Source organism: Marmota marmota, unplaced genomic scaffold, assembly GCF_001458135.2.
Source record: "Marmota marmota marmota unplaced genomic scaffold, marMar, whole genome shotgun sequence".
Classification (NCBI taxonomy): domain Eukaryota; kingdom Metazoa; phylum Chordata; class Mammalia; order Rodentia; family Sciuridae; genus Marmota; species Marmota marmota.
The window spans coordinates 4,060,744-4,077,102 of record NW_026000221.1 but is presented as its reverse complement, the minus strand read 5'-3'; the positions used below and the strand labels follow the sequence as shown (position 1 = coordinate 4,077,102).

Genomic DNA, 16,359 nt, shown 5'->3' with positions numbered 1-16,359 from the left:
TAAAAAATTACCTGGCCTCCCAAACTGAATATAATCACACATTATTTTAGTACCTTTATTATTAGCTTAATAATACTTAATAGTATCCCTATATCATCCATTATTCCTTTAGAACCTTATTTTTAATGGCTTCATGGTATTTGATTATATAAATGTACTATAATTTTTATAACTAGTCCTCTGTTATTGAACATTTAGCTTCCCTCTAATTTTTTTCATCATTATAAACACTGCTTTTATGAACATAGTTGTATATTAATTTTGCAGACATCTTAATTACTTTCATAGCACATGTTCCTAGCAGGATAATCTCTGGGTAAAAGTGTATCCATATTGTTAGTCTTTTGTTAAATACTGTCAGGATTTCTTCCAGAAAAGATGTTCCACAAGCAATGTATTGAAAAATGCCTCTTCAAAAAGCCTTTGTCGCCTTTGGGTACTATAACTCTTAAAGAATCTTTCTACTTTGTAGGTTAAGAAAAATGGTAGCTTTATTAACTAGAATTTAGTTAACATATGGAATTAATAAATAACAGTGGTTTGAACAGAAGAGGGTTTATCTCATTACCACTAAGTCAAGTGGTACAAAGTCTAGGGTTGGTATGGGGCAGTCTCTATCATCAGGGAACCAGCCTCCTTCCATGTAGATGCTCTGACTTTACCCCATGGTCCAAGATGTCAGTAGGGATCCAGCCCTTCCATCTGTAGTACAGTCAGCTGGAGAAATCAAAGAGCAAAGTATGCTCCTTTGCTGCATGCATACCTCTGTGAATTTGGATATAATTCTGCTTATTTCTCAGTGGCCAAGTCAGTTGGAATTTAGTCTGAGACTAGTCACACACAGGGTCCTACTTTAGATGCTGGGAAATGTAGACTGTGAAGCTGGAAAGCAACAAGCCAGCTGAAAATCAAGGTTCTTATTACCAGAGAAAGGCAGAAAAATGGATCTTGAGAGGCAATTATCTGACTGTTAAATTTTGATTTTTCACTTTTTTGATTACACTGCAGGTTTAAGGGGCGTGTGTATGAGCACGTGCACATGCATAAATGCTACTTGTAATTCTTTTAAAATTGTCCCATATCCCTATCTGCTCTCTTTTAGAGCACAGATCTTTTTTCTCAATAGTTTATAAAGCAGTTCTTTTAATATTATATATGCATTTTTAAATACATATTGCATATAGGTTTTTATATATTTACATAATATATGTGAATCTTTCATATGTATTTATCCTCCTTATAAATGTATAGGAATCCTTTATATATATTTCACTTTTTTAAAATGGGTCATTTGCCTTTAATGGTATTTTTTTTTTGTAAGACTAAGATTTTGAGGTTTGTATCCATTCAGGCCTTTTGTTTATTCCTTTAGCGTTTCTGGCTTTGATGTGTGTGTAGAAACCTCTCCCCTCCTATAAAGCCAGGTAAAAGTTTCACCTGTTTTCATTTTGTTCTTCCATGGCTTGAATTGTTCATGTTTGATGCATTAGGCCCATGGCATCCACACAGAAAGAAACAGAAACAGTTCCACTATGAGCCAGCACTTGAAGCGTTCACCAAGTAATGCTCAGCATACACTGTAGAATATGCTGTTCTCTATTCTCTCTCATCTGCTTCATGTTTTAGAAAGTTATGTTCAGGATACACTCATGGATTTGCAACCTCGGGTTGGAAAAACACTGTTTTAATCCATCTGATACTTTTCAGGATATGAGAAATGGATCCATAGTAATTTTTTTTCTCTTTCAAATAGCCACTTTTTAAAATGATTTTTGCTCCATAATTCATCTTTTCAAATTTTGCATGGGTAGCCCTACCTATTCATTCTCCCAGATGATATTCAAAGTCATTTTCAAAAACTTAAAAAAATGGGATGCAGATTGGATTTGCAATTTGTAATTTGAGAACAGTTGATAACTTTCCAATTAGGTTGTTCCATCTGGAAACACGACACATCTCCTTACCCAGGTTTCCTCAGGAAGGAAGTGTCTGCAGTTCCCTTTTATGTTGGCTTCCATCTTCCACACTGCATCCACAACTCGAGAGTTGAAGTTTGTGATTGCTTTTTGCGAATGAAATCTGTTTTCCTTTTTTGTTAAAATAATTATTTCTTTCATATAGGAAATCTTTATCCTGGTAGTATTTTTTTTAAGTTTATCATTTGGGATTTTATGTAGGAAACTATATCATCTGCAGATAAAGGGTATTTTGGTCTTCTTGTCCAATGTGAATTTTAAGAAATATTTGCTATTTATTAACTATTGCTAGACTCTGTGTACCTTATGTTTCCATTTAATCATCCCAAATGCCCAGTGATGGAGGTAAAGTTTTCTCCATTTTAAACATAGAAGATTAAACCTTCTAAAATTAAAATTGCTCCAAGTCACACATTTAGCAAAGGGCAGATTCAAGGTTTGGAGCCAGATCATTTGACTCCTAAATCTAGAGATTTGAATACTTGACTCCCTTAGCTAGATACATGCTATGTTTCTTTTTACATCTTAATGCTTTGATGACAACTTCCAGAATGGAATAAATAATAGCACTTGGTTGCTTGGCCCATGGTAGGGTCATCTTTCATTTCTCTCAGGTGTGTAAGTATGAGTCAGGGCTGGGAAGGCCTTTGCATAATCTGACCCCTGTGATTAGACTGGCTGCATTGCTTGTAGAGGCCCCTCCTCATGTCTTGGTTTGGTCAATTCTCCAACATTCCTTGTGCTTAAAGCACTGTACACTTATACCCCATGCCTATTTTCTTTTTTTTCTCTTTAGCAATCGTTACCCAACAAAGCTCTACTATTTTCTAAAGCTATTACCATATTACCTTATTGCTTATTTTTTTTTAATTTAAACTTTACTTTAGAAAAGTTTTAGCTTTACATAAACATTGTGCACTCTGTGTACTCACAGAGTTTCCAGATACTACCCTGTGTCCAGTTCCTTTATCATTAACATCTTATGTTGGTATGGTACATTTGCCACAGTAATGAACCAGTATCAATGAACTAGAATCAATTAAAGTCCATATTTTAACTTGCATTTCCTTGTTTCTTATCAGATTTCCTTTTTCTGTTTTAGAATCCCATCCAGGATACCAGAGAGCAGCATTGAGTCATCATGTCTCTTAGGCTTCTCTCTCACTTGCCTTGTTTTTGATGACAGAGACGTTTTGCATACCAGGCAGTTACTTTCTAGAATGTCCCTCAATTGAGATTTGTTTCATGTTACTCTCATGTATAGATTGTGGTGATGGGTTTGGGGGAGGAAGACCATAAGAAGTGAACATTTAATTGATGAAAACTTAAGAGGTCAAGTGCCACTCTCTTCACTTCAGGTCAAGGGAATAGCTCTCTATGTGACATAGCACTGTTGACATGAACCTGATCACTGAATGAGGTTTCTGTACTGGAAGGTACTAATTTCTTTTCCTTCCCATATCACATTCTTTTGCAAGAAAGTCCCCACACAGAACTCATACTTAAGGAGAGGGTAATGCTTCGTCTCCTTCTGTGGAATCTTGAGGGCCGAGTGTCTACGTAATTATTTGGAATTCTTCGGTATGGGAGATGTCTCTTTCACCCATATTTATTCCTTTAATCATTCACTTATAAAAATATGGGTCATGGACATTTATCTTATACTTGAGGCTATTAATCTAATACTAAGATTTTGTTGTTTAAATCATTCAAGTTTTGGCCATTGGAAGCTCTTTATTGAGGTCCTGTGTATCTTTGACGTGTTCAGATTATGGTTTATTTTGTTTACTTAGTTTTGAGTAATTCTTTAATTTCTGGCACTGAAAGATGCTCCAGGCTCATCTCATATACTCCTCATCCAAGTCATAGAATCAGCTATGTCTCTAAGCCGCTCTGGTTCCTTCTATTGGAGAATAGTATTTAGAAACCAAGATCTGGACACTTGGTGTGCTCACTACCACTGAATTGTCATTGCAGAATAAGGATATATATATATATATATATATATATTTTCTCTCTCTCTCTCTCTCTCTCTCTCTCTCTCTCTCTCTCTGTGTGTGTGTAGGTAGATAAAGATATCTATAGATATGTGATTCTTTTTGCCTTTAGTTTTATAGACCCCATAATTTTCAATGCTGTTTATCTCAGGAGAGCATACAGTAATAATACAATAATACATTTAGATGGTTTTGTCACAACATTTTATCCTAGTTTCTTTTGGTCTCTTCAATGATTTTTTAAGTTTGCAATAATTAAATGTTCACTCCTTATGCTATAAGGTACATGGGCTTTTGAAAAATTTATAGTGTCATATTATTGACCCTTCCAGTATCATAAAGACTAGGGTCACCACTCTAAAAAATTCTCAATGTGCTCTGCCCTTTTAAGTACTGTATCTTTACCACAGATTTCTTTACCTTCTTTAATAGTTTGTATTTTCCAAAATGTCGTGTAAATGAAACCACACATCATATAGCTCCTTGTACTGGCTTCTTTTACTTAGCAATATTCATTTCAGATCTATCCATGTCTTTTTATCATGTGATAGCTTGTTTTTGTGTTACCATAAATTTTGAACTCAGTTGGGTAAACACTTAGGCCTGGGTTGCTGGATTATATGGTACTTTGTTTAGTTTTATAGGACGGTGCCAAAGCAGCTGAAACCATTTTGCATTCCCACCAGCACAATCTCTGTTGCTTTGCATGTTTGTCTGCAATTGGAATTATCAGGTTTTCATTTTTTGTTTTTGTTTTAGAAATTATGTGTGCAGTGGCTTGTCATCTTATTTCATTTTGCATTTCTTAATGACAAATGATGTTGAGGATTTTTTATATGGTTATTTTCCATCATATGAGGTGAGGTATCTCTTCATATATTTTATACATTTTTAACTGGGCTGTTTTCCTGTTATTGAGTTCTAAGAGTATTTGTGTCTAGGATATAAAACCTTTTTTATCAGAGGTGTGTTTTACAAATATTTCCTTCCAGGATGTGGCTTGTGTTTTTATTTTCTTAACAGTGTCATCCACAGAGCACAAGTTTTTAATTTCCTAAAGTGCAAATTATCTATTTTTTTCTTTCATAGATTGTGCTTTTGGTGTTATATCTAAAAATGTATCACCAAACTCCAGGTCACATACATTTTATCTTTTATTTTCTTCTAAACATTTTATGGTTTGCAATTAACATTAAAGGCTATTGTCTGTTTTCAGTTAATGTTTTTGCAAGGTGTACAGTCTCTGTGTTTGTTCTTTGTATTTGGATGTTCAGTTGTCCCAGCACCATTACTTAAGAAGATTATCCTTTCTCTATTGAGTTGCCTTTGTGTCTTTTAATGACATCAATTGACTATAACGATATAGGTCTATATATCAGTCTTTTATTCTATTCTGTTATTCTGTCTGCTTCTTTGCCACAGCTACACTATTTATTATGGCCTTAAAGTACCATAAACTTAGAAATCTTGTAGTGTGAGCCTTCCTATTTGTATTTTCTTTCTTCACTATTAAAGTACTCTTAGAAAAAGTAATACAAAATATATTTTTAAAAGAAAATATGTATGATTCCTAGCCTTTTTTCCTGAAACATGTACTTTGGATAATCCAGTGTTGAGCAAGCACATTATAGGTCTTTACCTGTCACGTGCAGTCTGCCTAAGAAGACTTTGGAGAGAATGTCCTGAGAGTGAGTCACAGATGGCTAGGTATGGCCATCTCAGTGGGCCATTGTACCTTAGCATCTCTCCTGAGGCAATAAACACTTATAGCTTCCAAGAGAGAATTGATTCCTAGTACTGATGGTTAATCTGAAGAGAGTTGAAAAGGTTCAAGAAACTGATGGTTCTTAACCAAAAAAAACCAACCAACCAACCAAACAAACAAACAAAAAACAGAAATTGGGACAAACTGGAGCTTTTGTTGAATAAGGATGAGATAAAATTATCTTATTTCATATGGAAATAAGAAAAGTTGTTCATGAAATAGGTGTCGGTGAGTATAAAAATGTATGGGTCACATGTTTTGCTCTGGTGTTGTCTGGCAAACTTGGACTTGATGGATGTCTAGGGAGATGTTCATCCTCTGTGCATTTTGTAGGTCAATATCTGCCATACGTTTTCCCCACCTGTCTTCTCTTTTGCTTTGAGATTGTCTCTAGCATTTGTTTCTTCTCTGCAAGGCATATGCAGGCTATGTAATGAATTTTCAGCGACAGTGCAGTGCTAGGGCCAGGAGACATATGCCCAGTGTGGATTGGCAGCAGATGGAGCTCATCAGGATGCATTAGAACAGTAGTCCAAGCCCTCATGAAGTGCTAGCCTGGTGTTAACACTATCCTCGTCACCTCTTTGGATCACTGGGTGGGCCCACTTCAGCTGGAAGCCAATCAGTACCGACAGTACTTTTGGCTGCAGGCTCAGAGCCCCATCTCTATTGACAAAGATATCCAGCAGGCACTGGACAGCTGCTGGACACCCTGAGCAGGGAACCAAGTGCAGGAGAAATGAAAGAAACCCAATGAAAATCTGGCTGTGTGGGATAGTTCCACATTAACCTTTAGCAAACTCTCCTGGAAGGGATTCTTGGCAGCCCCAAACCTGCAGCTGGTTTTATTACTCTTCAAAGTGTGAGAACAATGAACAGGTTGCCTGCAGGGATATTTGGTCTTAACTTAACCAGAGGAAGGCTGGCATGGAAGGGAAGCTTGTTCAGGTGGTAGCCAACCGGCTGCACACCTGTAGATATCCAGCATTGGCCCTGGTGCCTAGGATGTTCCCTTTGACTGGGCTGCTCTGTTCTTTTCCAGCAGAACCTATTCCAATATGGTGGCTCAAGAGAAGCTTTTGGGATTTGAGGCCTATAGGCTAAAGCATTCTGAGAGCCAGGTGCCAGGGCTGCTCCCCTCTTGTAGCCATCATTGGCAAAATCTTGCCTGATGATGATATGGACCCTGACCATGGGACCTGGTCCATGGATATTCTGGGTGTGAGGGAGCCAAAAAGTGGCAGATGAGGGCTTATGATAAGAATGTTCAATTCTCAGTTTGGGTCTTCTGCAAAAGTCAGCATACCTGGTGGAGTAATGAGGAGAAGTAATAACTGAAATTCAAGCACTCAATGGGTCATTGGTGTAGATATGGTCATTGTGGTCCTCAAGAATCCAAATCCATAACTTCTTTTGTCTGCACATGTTTCAGGTTTGCTCCTATTCTCCTGATTTCCCAGTACAGGCAGAATGTCTCTGTTGCAAAGAATGTGTGGCAGGCAGACAAGCAGAGTGGTGAAAATCATTTTTCTAGAGCCAAACAAATGTATGTTCAGTTTAGAAACTTATTTGTTGCGTGACTTCTAGCAAATTCTTTGCCTGTTTGAATGAAATTTAAGTCATAAAACAGTTTCATGGGGTTGTTTTAAGATTGAATGGGGAAAAAAAATCAAAGTAAAGCACCAAGAATGGGGCTTGATACATAACCTCATACCAAATGACTTTATTACCACCACCACCACCACCATCATCTGCATTGCTAACAGTGACAGGCAGATCCACATAACAATATCCTTTCCACTATCTTTCACCAATTCTTTACAATAAATCTAAATCAGAAGACCCCTCTTGATTCCTGGAACACATGGGACATATTTAAGCATGTACAGACATGCCCACATGGTTGAGTTTCTGCTCATAAAGCGTCAAGGGGTAAAAAGCCATCAATCCATTACATTTCAATAATAAATATTAAAATGAGGAAAAATAACATGTGATTTTTAATTGCAGGGAAAACCAAAGTAATGGTATTCAACTCCTTACCAATAGCCCTGACCCACAGGTTGTGTCCTTGACTCATATAATTGGTCAATCTGCACCACCAGAATACTGTTTCCATGGCAAGCCCAAGGACACAGGAGCAAATTGAAGCCAGGGCTCCTCACTTACCATTGTTTGGTTCTGGTATGGAACGGCTGTACGCTTCTCCCTTTTCCTTTCTTCTTCCTTTATTCCTTGAATTCCCACATTCCATCTTTCCGTTCTAACTCCCAAGCTACCTGGTCAGTTGAAATCTTGGTACTCAGAAGATTTCTGCAGGAGGAGGGGAAAAAATGTGTCTTATGTTCTTCACCCCTTCCCAGGCCTGGTTATGGGCATTACCTGCTTCTTTCCTGCCAGATGCCAGCACCCTGTATCCAGTGAGCTTTCACAGGGCAGAAGGGGATTGTGCAGTGCAGATTACCCCTGAGACAGAGTAATTTGGTATCCAGTGAGATCTTCCATGAATCCCAGATGTAGATGACCCAAAGTATGGATCTTGAGTAACTTCTTATGAAGCTCTTCTTGCCTTCTTTGTGTTAAAAAGAGAGAGAATTCTGTGCCATTTCACTTTCTAATCCCATCCTGAGAGATTCTTCCCCTATAACAGGCCCTTGAGGGAGATGCCCCTACTCCCAGGCAAGAGAAAATATTCCAACTCATCTTGCTGTTAGGAATAAGGGAATGCTATTTTCTAATACCTAGTTTTCCAAAGGCAATTTTCTATTCTGTTACAAATTTGATGTAGCCTCTGCCACAAACCCCTATTTAGGTGATCATTAAAATATGTAAATGCTGACACCGGCAGCACACCACCAATGTGAATGAGACTGGCACCTCTGGGTCACCTCTTTCTGCTCACCTTATCTTGGCCCCTAACATCGCGGATAGGTGACTAGAGTTTCTGAAACTTCATTTCTCTCTTATTCCCAACACATGTTTATGTATCAGAAAACTTTCCTTTTAGGCCAGTGATTTCTGTGAGTTCAAGGGGCACAGCCTACTGCAGAGAAATCTGCAAATGAGGCCCAGGGAGAACATGTCTGCTGATCTTGCTCTTCCTTGGAAATAATGGATGATGCACTTCCTTATACTAAAAACACTAAAATTTTAAGAGGTAGTTGTCATTGCCCTAACCAATACAGAAATTAATTCAAAGAGTATTTATTGAGCACCTGCTATGAGACAATAGTTGTGCTATGTGCTGGGACCCTAATAAAAAAGGATGCAGAGGAAGGTTTGCTCTCATGGAATCGGACTCCTAGGGTGACACTCATCTGTTTAGCATGTGCATACACGTGTGTTCTGCCCACACAGTGGCTCACCACAGGGGACAAGGGCCATGTTTTTATGTGCTTCCATGTCCCTGAGACCTATTCCCATGGCCAGAACTTAAAAAGGGCTTGAAACCATTGTGAATGACATGGATCAGAGGCTCCTGATCCTGGCTCCTGGGGAGGTAGAGCTCCTGTCTTTCTTCCTAAGCAGGGGAGGAAGATGCCTTGCAAGCAAGTATATACTAGAAATCAGCTTTATTTTTCATTGTCTCATAGAAAAGGGAGCTTAAGCCTCTAATTGCTGCTATCGGAGCCAGAGCACCTGCTGGTTCCAGCGCTGCCTCCATTAGCGGGCTGCCTCTCCTCCAAGGCTGCCAGGCTGGTAATCTGAAAGGGAAATAACTTGTGGTTGGGGGTGGATGGAACTCATTGTTGCTAACTGCTCACCGTGTCTATCACTGTCTCACCTCTCCTCTTGAGGAGAGAAATCAATAGCATTTTAAATGTCTTGCTAAGTAAGTGTTTATGAAGCAGGTTCCCAGGGGACTTAGCCCAGGGGCACCTAAGGAGCCTGAAGTAGGAAAAGTCTCTGAGGTGAGAGCCCTCCCTCCCACCCCATCCTTGCCTTCCTGTCTTCCAAGGTGATTTTTGCCTCCTGCCTGGGCTTTTTGAGTCAGCCTAATGAATTGGCATGTGCATGAGGGTAAGAGGGAATGACGTTCATTCACCCATTTATTCCATGATTCATTTGCTGGGCACTGTGTTGAGTGCTGGCTGCTCACCATCCCTGCCCTCGAATAGCTCCTGTTTTCAGGAAACACAGTCACAGAGCTGGTGAGAGTTGCATGATAGGATAGGATAGGATGGAGGGAAGTAGAGCTTAGGGAGGACAGAAGGGTAGATGCCATAGTGAAGGCTTCCTGATGGGACAGAAGGACATCTTCAGATTTCTTGTCACAGACTATTTTTCTAAGAGTTTTTGCTGATAGTGAGGGAAAAAAAAATTGGTCAAGTCCTAGACAAGGAGGAAAAAAAAATTGGTCAAGTCCTGGACAAGGCTGAGAAATTCAGGACTATACCATTAGCACTTGCTCAGGGACACTTGATGGGTAAGGGTGAATTAGAACATGGTATAGTATAGGCCAGCCTGGGAGCCCAGCTCCATCTCCCTTGGGAAGTAGACACATTGCCCCTTGGCCTCCTCAGCCTTTTCTACTGTGAGGGCCACACCACTTCCCATGGGAGTCTGGCTTTATTTCCTTCCTCCTCTGTGTGATGTTCTCACAACCACTTCTCTTTTATACTAGGACCCTCCATCTTATCCTTACTGGGAGCTCCATGAAGGCAGCTCCACTGCTGTACTGTTCCCTAGTTAATCCCCAGCATGGAGCATTGGCTGACATGTAGAAGGCATCCAAGCAGATAAAAAATGCAGAACTGCTCCCATCCTGGCCATTGGCCTCTCTTCCCCAAAACTCCCTGGGATTCTTGGCTTAAACTGCCTGCCCCACTGGTGGGGAGAGCCATGGGACTGGCGGACTACAACTCTCGCCCTGATGTGACATGCTGCTAGGCTTCTAGCTTTCCCCCTCCTCCTTTGGGCAAAGGAGAGAAACAAGTCACAGCACAGATACCTGCAGAAATAGCACTAATTTGGTCTGATTTAAATTCAGGTGTTGACTCTCTGTAGTTCTGTGGGCCAGGCTCAGCCTGAGGATCTGCTTTTGGTCTCACTAGTGGACAAGGAGCATGTGTGACAGAAGAGCTCAGGGAGCGGCAAACCTCAGCAGCTGAGTCTGCTCTGGAAGCATCCGGGACCCTTCTCAGCCCTAAAGGCTCTGTCAGCCACACCTGGACCCCTGGCCACCTGCACATAGCATTTTGTGCTCTCCTGTTTCTTCCCAAGCAGGGTTTGTCAGCTGGAAAGGACAGCTGCTGTCATCCATGTCCACTGCCCAGGCCAGCCTTGCCCCTGATGCCAGATCCACAGTGCCCTTTCTCAGCTATTGATCTGTCATCACTATGTGGCTTCTCTGTGGATGGAATATTTCCTAAACTGTAGCCTAATATTTTCCCTGGAGTTCCACAGACCTGGGTTTCATGCCTTATTCTGTTACCTCCTAGCTTTGTGACTGGACAAATCATTTAACCTCTCAGAGCCAATATCAATTCTCCTAGCTGTAAAATAGATATAATGATAACACTCAGCCTTCAGGAGTTGACAAAGCTGCAAGACGATGCCTACAAAATGTTCAATGCTGGGCTTGGATTATAGTAAGTGCACAATCATGCTACCTGTTGTCATTGTTACCATCAATGCAATGGGTCCTGCCAACAGAGAGCTGTGTGTGGGGATCTACAGCCCTTTCATGGAGAACCCCATCTTCTTGGCTCACTTAGGGGTATTGTGAGGAGCTCCCTGAGATCATCCTGGTAAAGTGCCTACACTGAATGTGGCACCTGCTAAGTTCTCACCAATGACAAGAAGTTTCTTCCATTGATTCTGAATGGTGAGGAGATTGCCTCTCAGCCCTATACAGGGTATCCTTGCCATGTTCTTCACCCCTTATGGAAAAGCCTTGTTCTTCTCCTAGGCCAAGCACTCCTTGGTGATAGAGACCTACTGTGTGCTAGGTCCTGAACCACAGATGTCTGACACAGTCTTGCCCCCAGCGTCTGTCCTCCAATGCAGGAGAGAGCATGGCATGGGAATAATTAAAGACAACTTGTTCACCTGCTATTTGGCAAAGACATCCTGAGTGCCTGCTCCGGCCAGCCATCATGCTAGGAGAGGAGAAAATAGTGAAAAATAAAAGGTCTCCTCCCCTGTTGAGCTTATAGTATAATGGTAGACATGGACATTTATGGTGCAATTATAAAACCTAGTACATGATTAGGAGTGTGATAAGCATATTAAGAGGCTGCCTGAAGATTAAGCACAATATGCCATGAGAGAGACGAGCAGTGTGGGCCTTGATTTTATCTGGGCTGGATCATGGAAGGAGGGCTTCATTAGGAAGTCATCTTGGATCAGATCTGAAGTTGGAAGGATTTGTAGGGATCCGCAAGGCTGAGGAAAAAAGCTATATTGAGGTTACAAGTAGGGAGGCACCTTCTTACATTGGAGGACTTTAAGAGAGCACGCAGGGTGGGTACCAGGGAAGGAGGAATAGATGGATTCGATTCAAGGAGGGCGAGTGAGGGAAGATCCTCCAGTATGGCAGCAAATGCAAAGGCGTGCAAACTCCGGGCACGTGGCATGTCCATCTACTGCTCTCCAGTGTCCTCTGTGGAGTTCAGCCCCTGGCTGACACTGTGGCCCCACAGTGTTCCAGCTCCCCTGGCTTTCCCTCCACTCCAGGATGCAGCACCCTGGCCTGGAGCCCCCCTCTTTGGGATCACTAGTTGCTCTATCCTCTTGCTTCACACAGATCCGTAGCTCCCTTGAAGGAATTAATAACTCCTGACTCTCTGGACCCTTGTTCAACTGCTTGGCCCGGGTGACCTCACCTGGGCCCTCTGCAGTCCTGCCAAGCATAAATGAAGACTTGCATCTTCTCTGGCTGCCCTCAGCCCTCTAGCAGGTGGACCTGCTTCCGACTTGGCTACAGTGAGGCAGTGAAGATCCTCCAACCTTCCTTCTGAGGAACAGGAAGAGGAACCTGCATCCCGATGGACGCCCATCTTCCTCTTTCTTGCTGCCCCTCCCTCTGTACTTGTCCTGTCCTCAGCCATCTCGAACACCTTCTAACCCCCCGACTTCCTTCACTGCGTAGAATCTTTTGGTTCTCTGCCTGCTCCTACCACAGCAGTCCTGGGGACTGAGTCCCTGGGCTGCTTGCCCACACTTCTTTCTCTATGACCTCTTGGTAGAATCTGAGGGTGCTGACCACCTTGTCCCTTCTGAGACCCCTTCTCCCTCCTTCCTAGCTGATTTCAGGATCTCCCCATTGATTGTGCCAATTTCTCCTTCCCTGGGTCCTTCTCACTCGTGCTGTTGTTCTCAGCACTGGGCTAGTGCATGACCTCTGCTCATTAGGGAAGTGTCAGGCTTTTTCCTGCCAACGTGACCTCCAGCTCCTGATGCAGCAGCCTGCCCACAGCCTTCCTGCCTTTTCTTTTTTTCCTCCTACTCCCCTGGCCCCCAATTCCACATTAGTGTTTTAAAACCACTGCTTTGGGAATTATTGTGCCTCCGTTTGGACATAACCATGTTCATTACCTTTATCTCCTGAATTTGGTGTGACTCTAGCTACATAGTTCCCAAAGCTTGGAACAAGGCTTCTTTTTGTCAAACCACAAACCAACCAAACTAATGGATTTCTCTTATGAAACATTATATATATTTTTAACCATTTTTTTAAAAATAATTATTTTACTTTTGATTAAGATGTGTTAACTGCACATATCAATGGGGTTAAGATATTGTGTGGTGTTTCTGCACATATAGACAGTTTATGCTGATTGAATCTAACCTTCTTTTATATACCCCAGACCTCTTTCCCAACCTTCAGTAATCACTATTCTTTATTCAGGTCAACTTTTTGTTTTATCTTCCAAATATGAGAAAGAATATGAAGTATTTGTCTTTCTGTCTGGTTTATTTCACATAATGTGAAGTCTTCCAATTCCATACATTTTGCTGAAAACAACAGGATTTCATTCTTCTTTATGACTGAATAATACTCCATTATATACTTATATCACATTTTCTTTATCTGTTCAATTGGGGATGAGCACTTAGGCTGATTTCCTCCCTTAGCTATTGTGAATATTGTTATAAGAAACATGGGTATCCAGTTCTCTTTGGTATGCTTATTTTATTTCCTTCTGATATATACTCAGAAGTGAGGTAGCTGGATCATATCATAGTTCTATTTTTAGTTCTTTGAAGAATCTACACACTGTTCATCATAATGGCTGTTCTTTATATAAGGAACTTAAAAACCTTAACAATAGAAGAACAAGTAATCTGATTTTAAAATGGGCAGATGATCTGAATAGAGACTTCTCAAAAGAAGAAATACAGATGGCCAACAAGTACATGAAAAAAAAAAAAAAAGCTCATTATCTTTAGCTACCAGGGAAATTCAAATATAAACTACAGTGAGATACTATCTCACACCTGACAGAATCACTATTACCAAACAAACAAAATAACTAATACTAGTGTTTAGTCAGATTTTTCTCGCTGTGACCAAAACACCTGACAAGAACAACTTAAAAGAAGAAAAGGTTATTTTGGCTCACAGTTTCAGAGGTTCAATCTACTGATAGCTCGCTCCAAAAACTGAGAGCCTGTGGTGAGACAGAACATCATAGCTGATGGGTGTGGTGAAGGAGAGTTATTCAGTTCACAACAGCTGGGAAGCAGAGAGAGAACTTCACTCACCAGGGACAAAATATAAAACCCAAAGTTAGGTACCCAGTGACCTCCTTCTTCCATTCACAACCTCCCTGCCTGCAGCTACCACCCAGTATTTGAATTAGCCACAACTCTCATAATAAATTCACCTCTGAACATTCTTGCATTGTCTCACACATGAGCTTTTGGGAGTCACTTCATATCAAAATTACAGCATTCCTCCCCTGGTCCCCCAAAGATCATGACCATCTCACAATGCAAAGTACCTTTAGTCCATTTCCAAGAGTCCCCATGTTCTTAACAGTTCCAGCACTCCCTAAAAATCAAAGTCCAAAATCTCATCTGAGACTCAAGGTAAACTCATGGATGTGTTTCCATGTAAAGAACAAAAGTAAGCTCCAAATACCCAATATATTATGGCACAGAGTAAATATTTCCAATCCATAAGGGAGCAATGGGGGGAAGAAGGAATGGAACTAAAGCAAGACTGAAATCCAGTTGGACAAATAAATAGGTTAGGAAACTTGATGTCCAGCATCTGGGGTACATGGCATTATGACATTCTCTCCAAAGAGCTTGTGTAACTCTGCCCCTACGGCCTTACAGCCTCTCTCTCTCACTTGTCTCTGCCTGCTTCTTGCAGTTTTCCTTGTCAGATGTTCCAGTCACTGGTATCTTTTGATCTTGGGGGTCCATTTTCCACTGCAGCTTTGACTTTCTTCTCACATCTTCATACATTGCCTTATCAGGGGTTGCCTGTGGGATTCTAACCCAGAGACACTTTGCCTGGCCTCCCGGGTCTTTCTTTGAAATCTCAATGGAAGCCTCTATGATTTCCTAACTCCAGTATCTTGCATTCCTGAAGAACCAGCACAACATGGTCAATGCCAAGGTGTACTACCATCTTGAGCAGTAGCCAAGCCTCCTGGGACCATGGCTGCAGCAGCCTCTGAGTGGCTGAGGTGAAAGAACTTTCTAGGCTCCTGTGTGAAAGCAGAGTGCCCCCCATGGTCACTTCTTAAAGGAATTTTTACTTTTATACCCTTGAGTCATAGGTGTTTTCAAGTCATCTTTCCTATTATCCCTGTGCAAATCACTTAGCATCTCTTTAATGGTTATAAGCCCTTTAAAAAAAAACCACACCTTCCTGAGCCCTGTTTTACTGACACTTTGCTGGCTGAAATCAAGATTTTCAAATCTTTCTTTACTCTCTGCACCTGTTTATTACAGTAAAGTTGGCTAAACGGTGCCAGCAATACTGATGCTACTGCCTGAATGTTGTGCAGCCTTAATATTGCCTCCACCAGATTTATCAGTCCATCAGAAAGTATCAGGAGATGGGCTAAATTTAGTGTCAAAGAGAATATCAGGACATGGGCTAAATGTAGACAACTTTTTTGCCAGAACATAACATCATTGGCTTCTAGTGTAATTTTCAACAGAGGCCTCCTTCTTCTCTGAAACCTAATAAACCCAGTCTTTACTGTTCACAGTCCTATCTACATTCTGTTTTATTGAGCTCCCACCAGAATGGCCCATTAAGCTCTGCTTACAACATTCTAAAGCTTTTCTGGCTTTTATCTCTAACCTTTTTAAAACTAATCTCACAAACCAGCAACAAAGGCTTCTGAGCTACAGGGCCACATTTGTCACAGCAACAACCCCACTTCTTGGTACCAATTTTTGTTATAGTCAACTTTTTGCATTTCTATGACCCAAAGACCTGACAAGAACAACTTAGCAGAGTAAAAGTTTATTTTGGCTCACAGTTTTAGAGGTTTAATCTATGGTCAGCCATTTTAATAGCTCTGTACCTGAGGTGAGGCAGAAGAACATGGCAGAGGAAACTCAGACATGGCAACCAGGAAGCTGAGAGAGAGCTTCATTCAACAGAGACAAAATACCCCCCCCCCCAAAAAAAAAAAAAAAAAAAAAAAAA

General features: G+C 41.0%; 1 protein-coding gene across 2 annotated transcripts in view; it reads left to right on the top strand.

The window, feature by feature from the left end:
* Spock1 (SPARC (osteonectin), cwcv and kazal like domains proteoglycan 1) overlaps positions 1 to 16,359 on the top strand; it is a 499,034-nt gene that overhangs the window by 430,001 nt on the left and 52,674 nt on the right. The window lies entirely within an intron of this gene.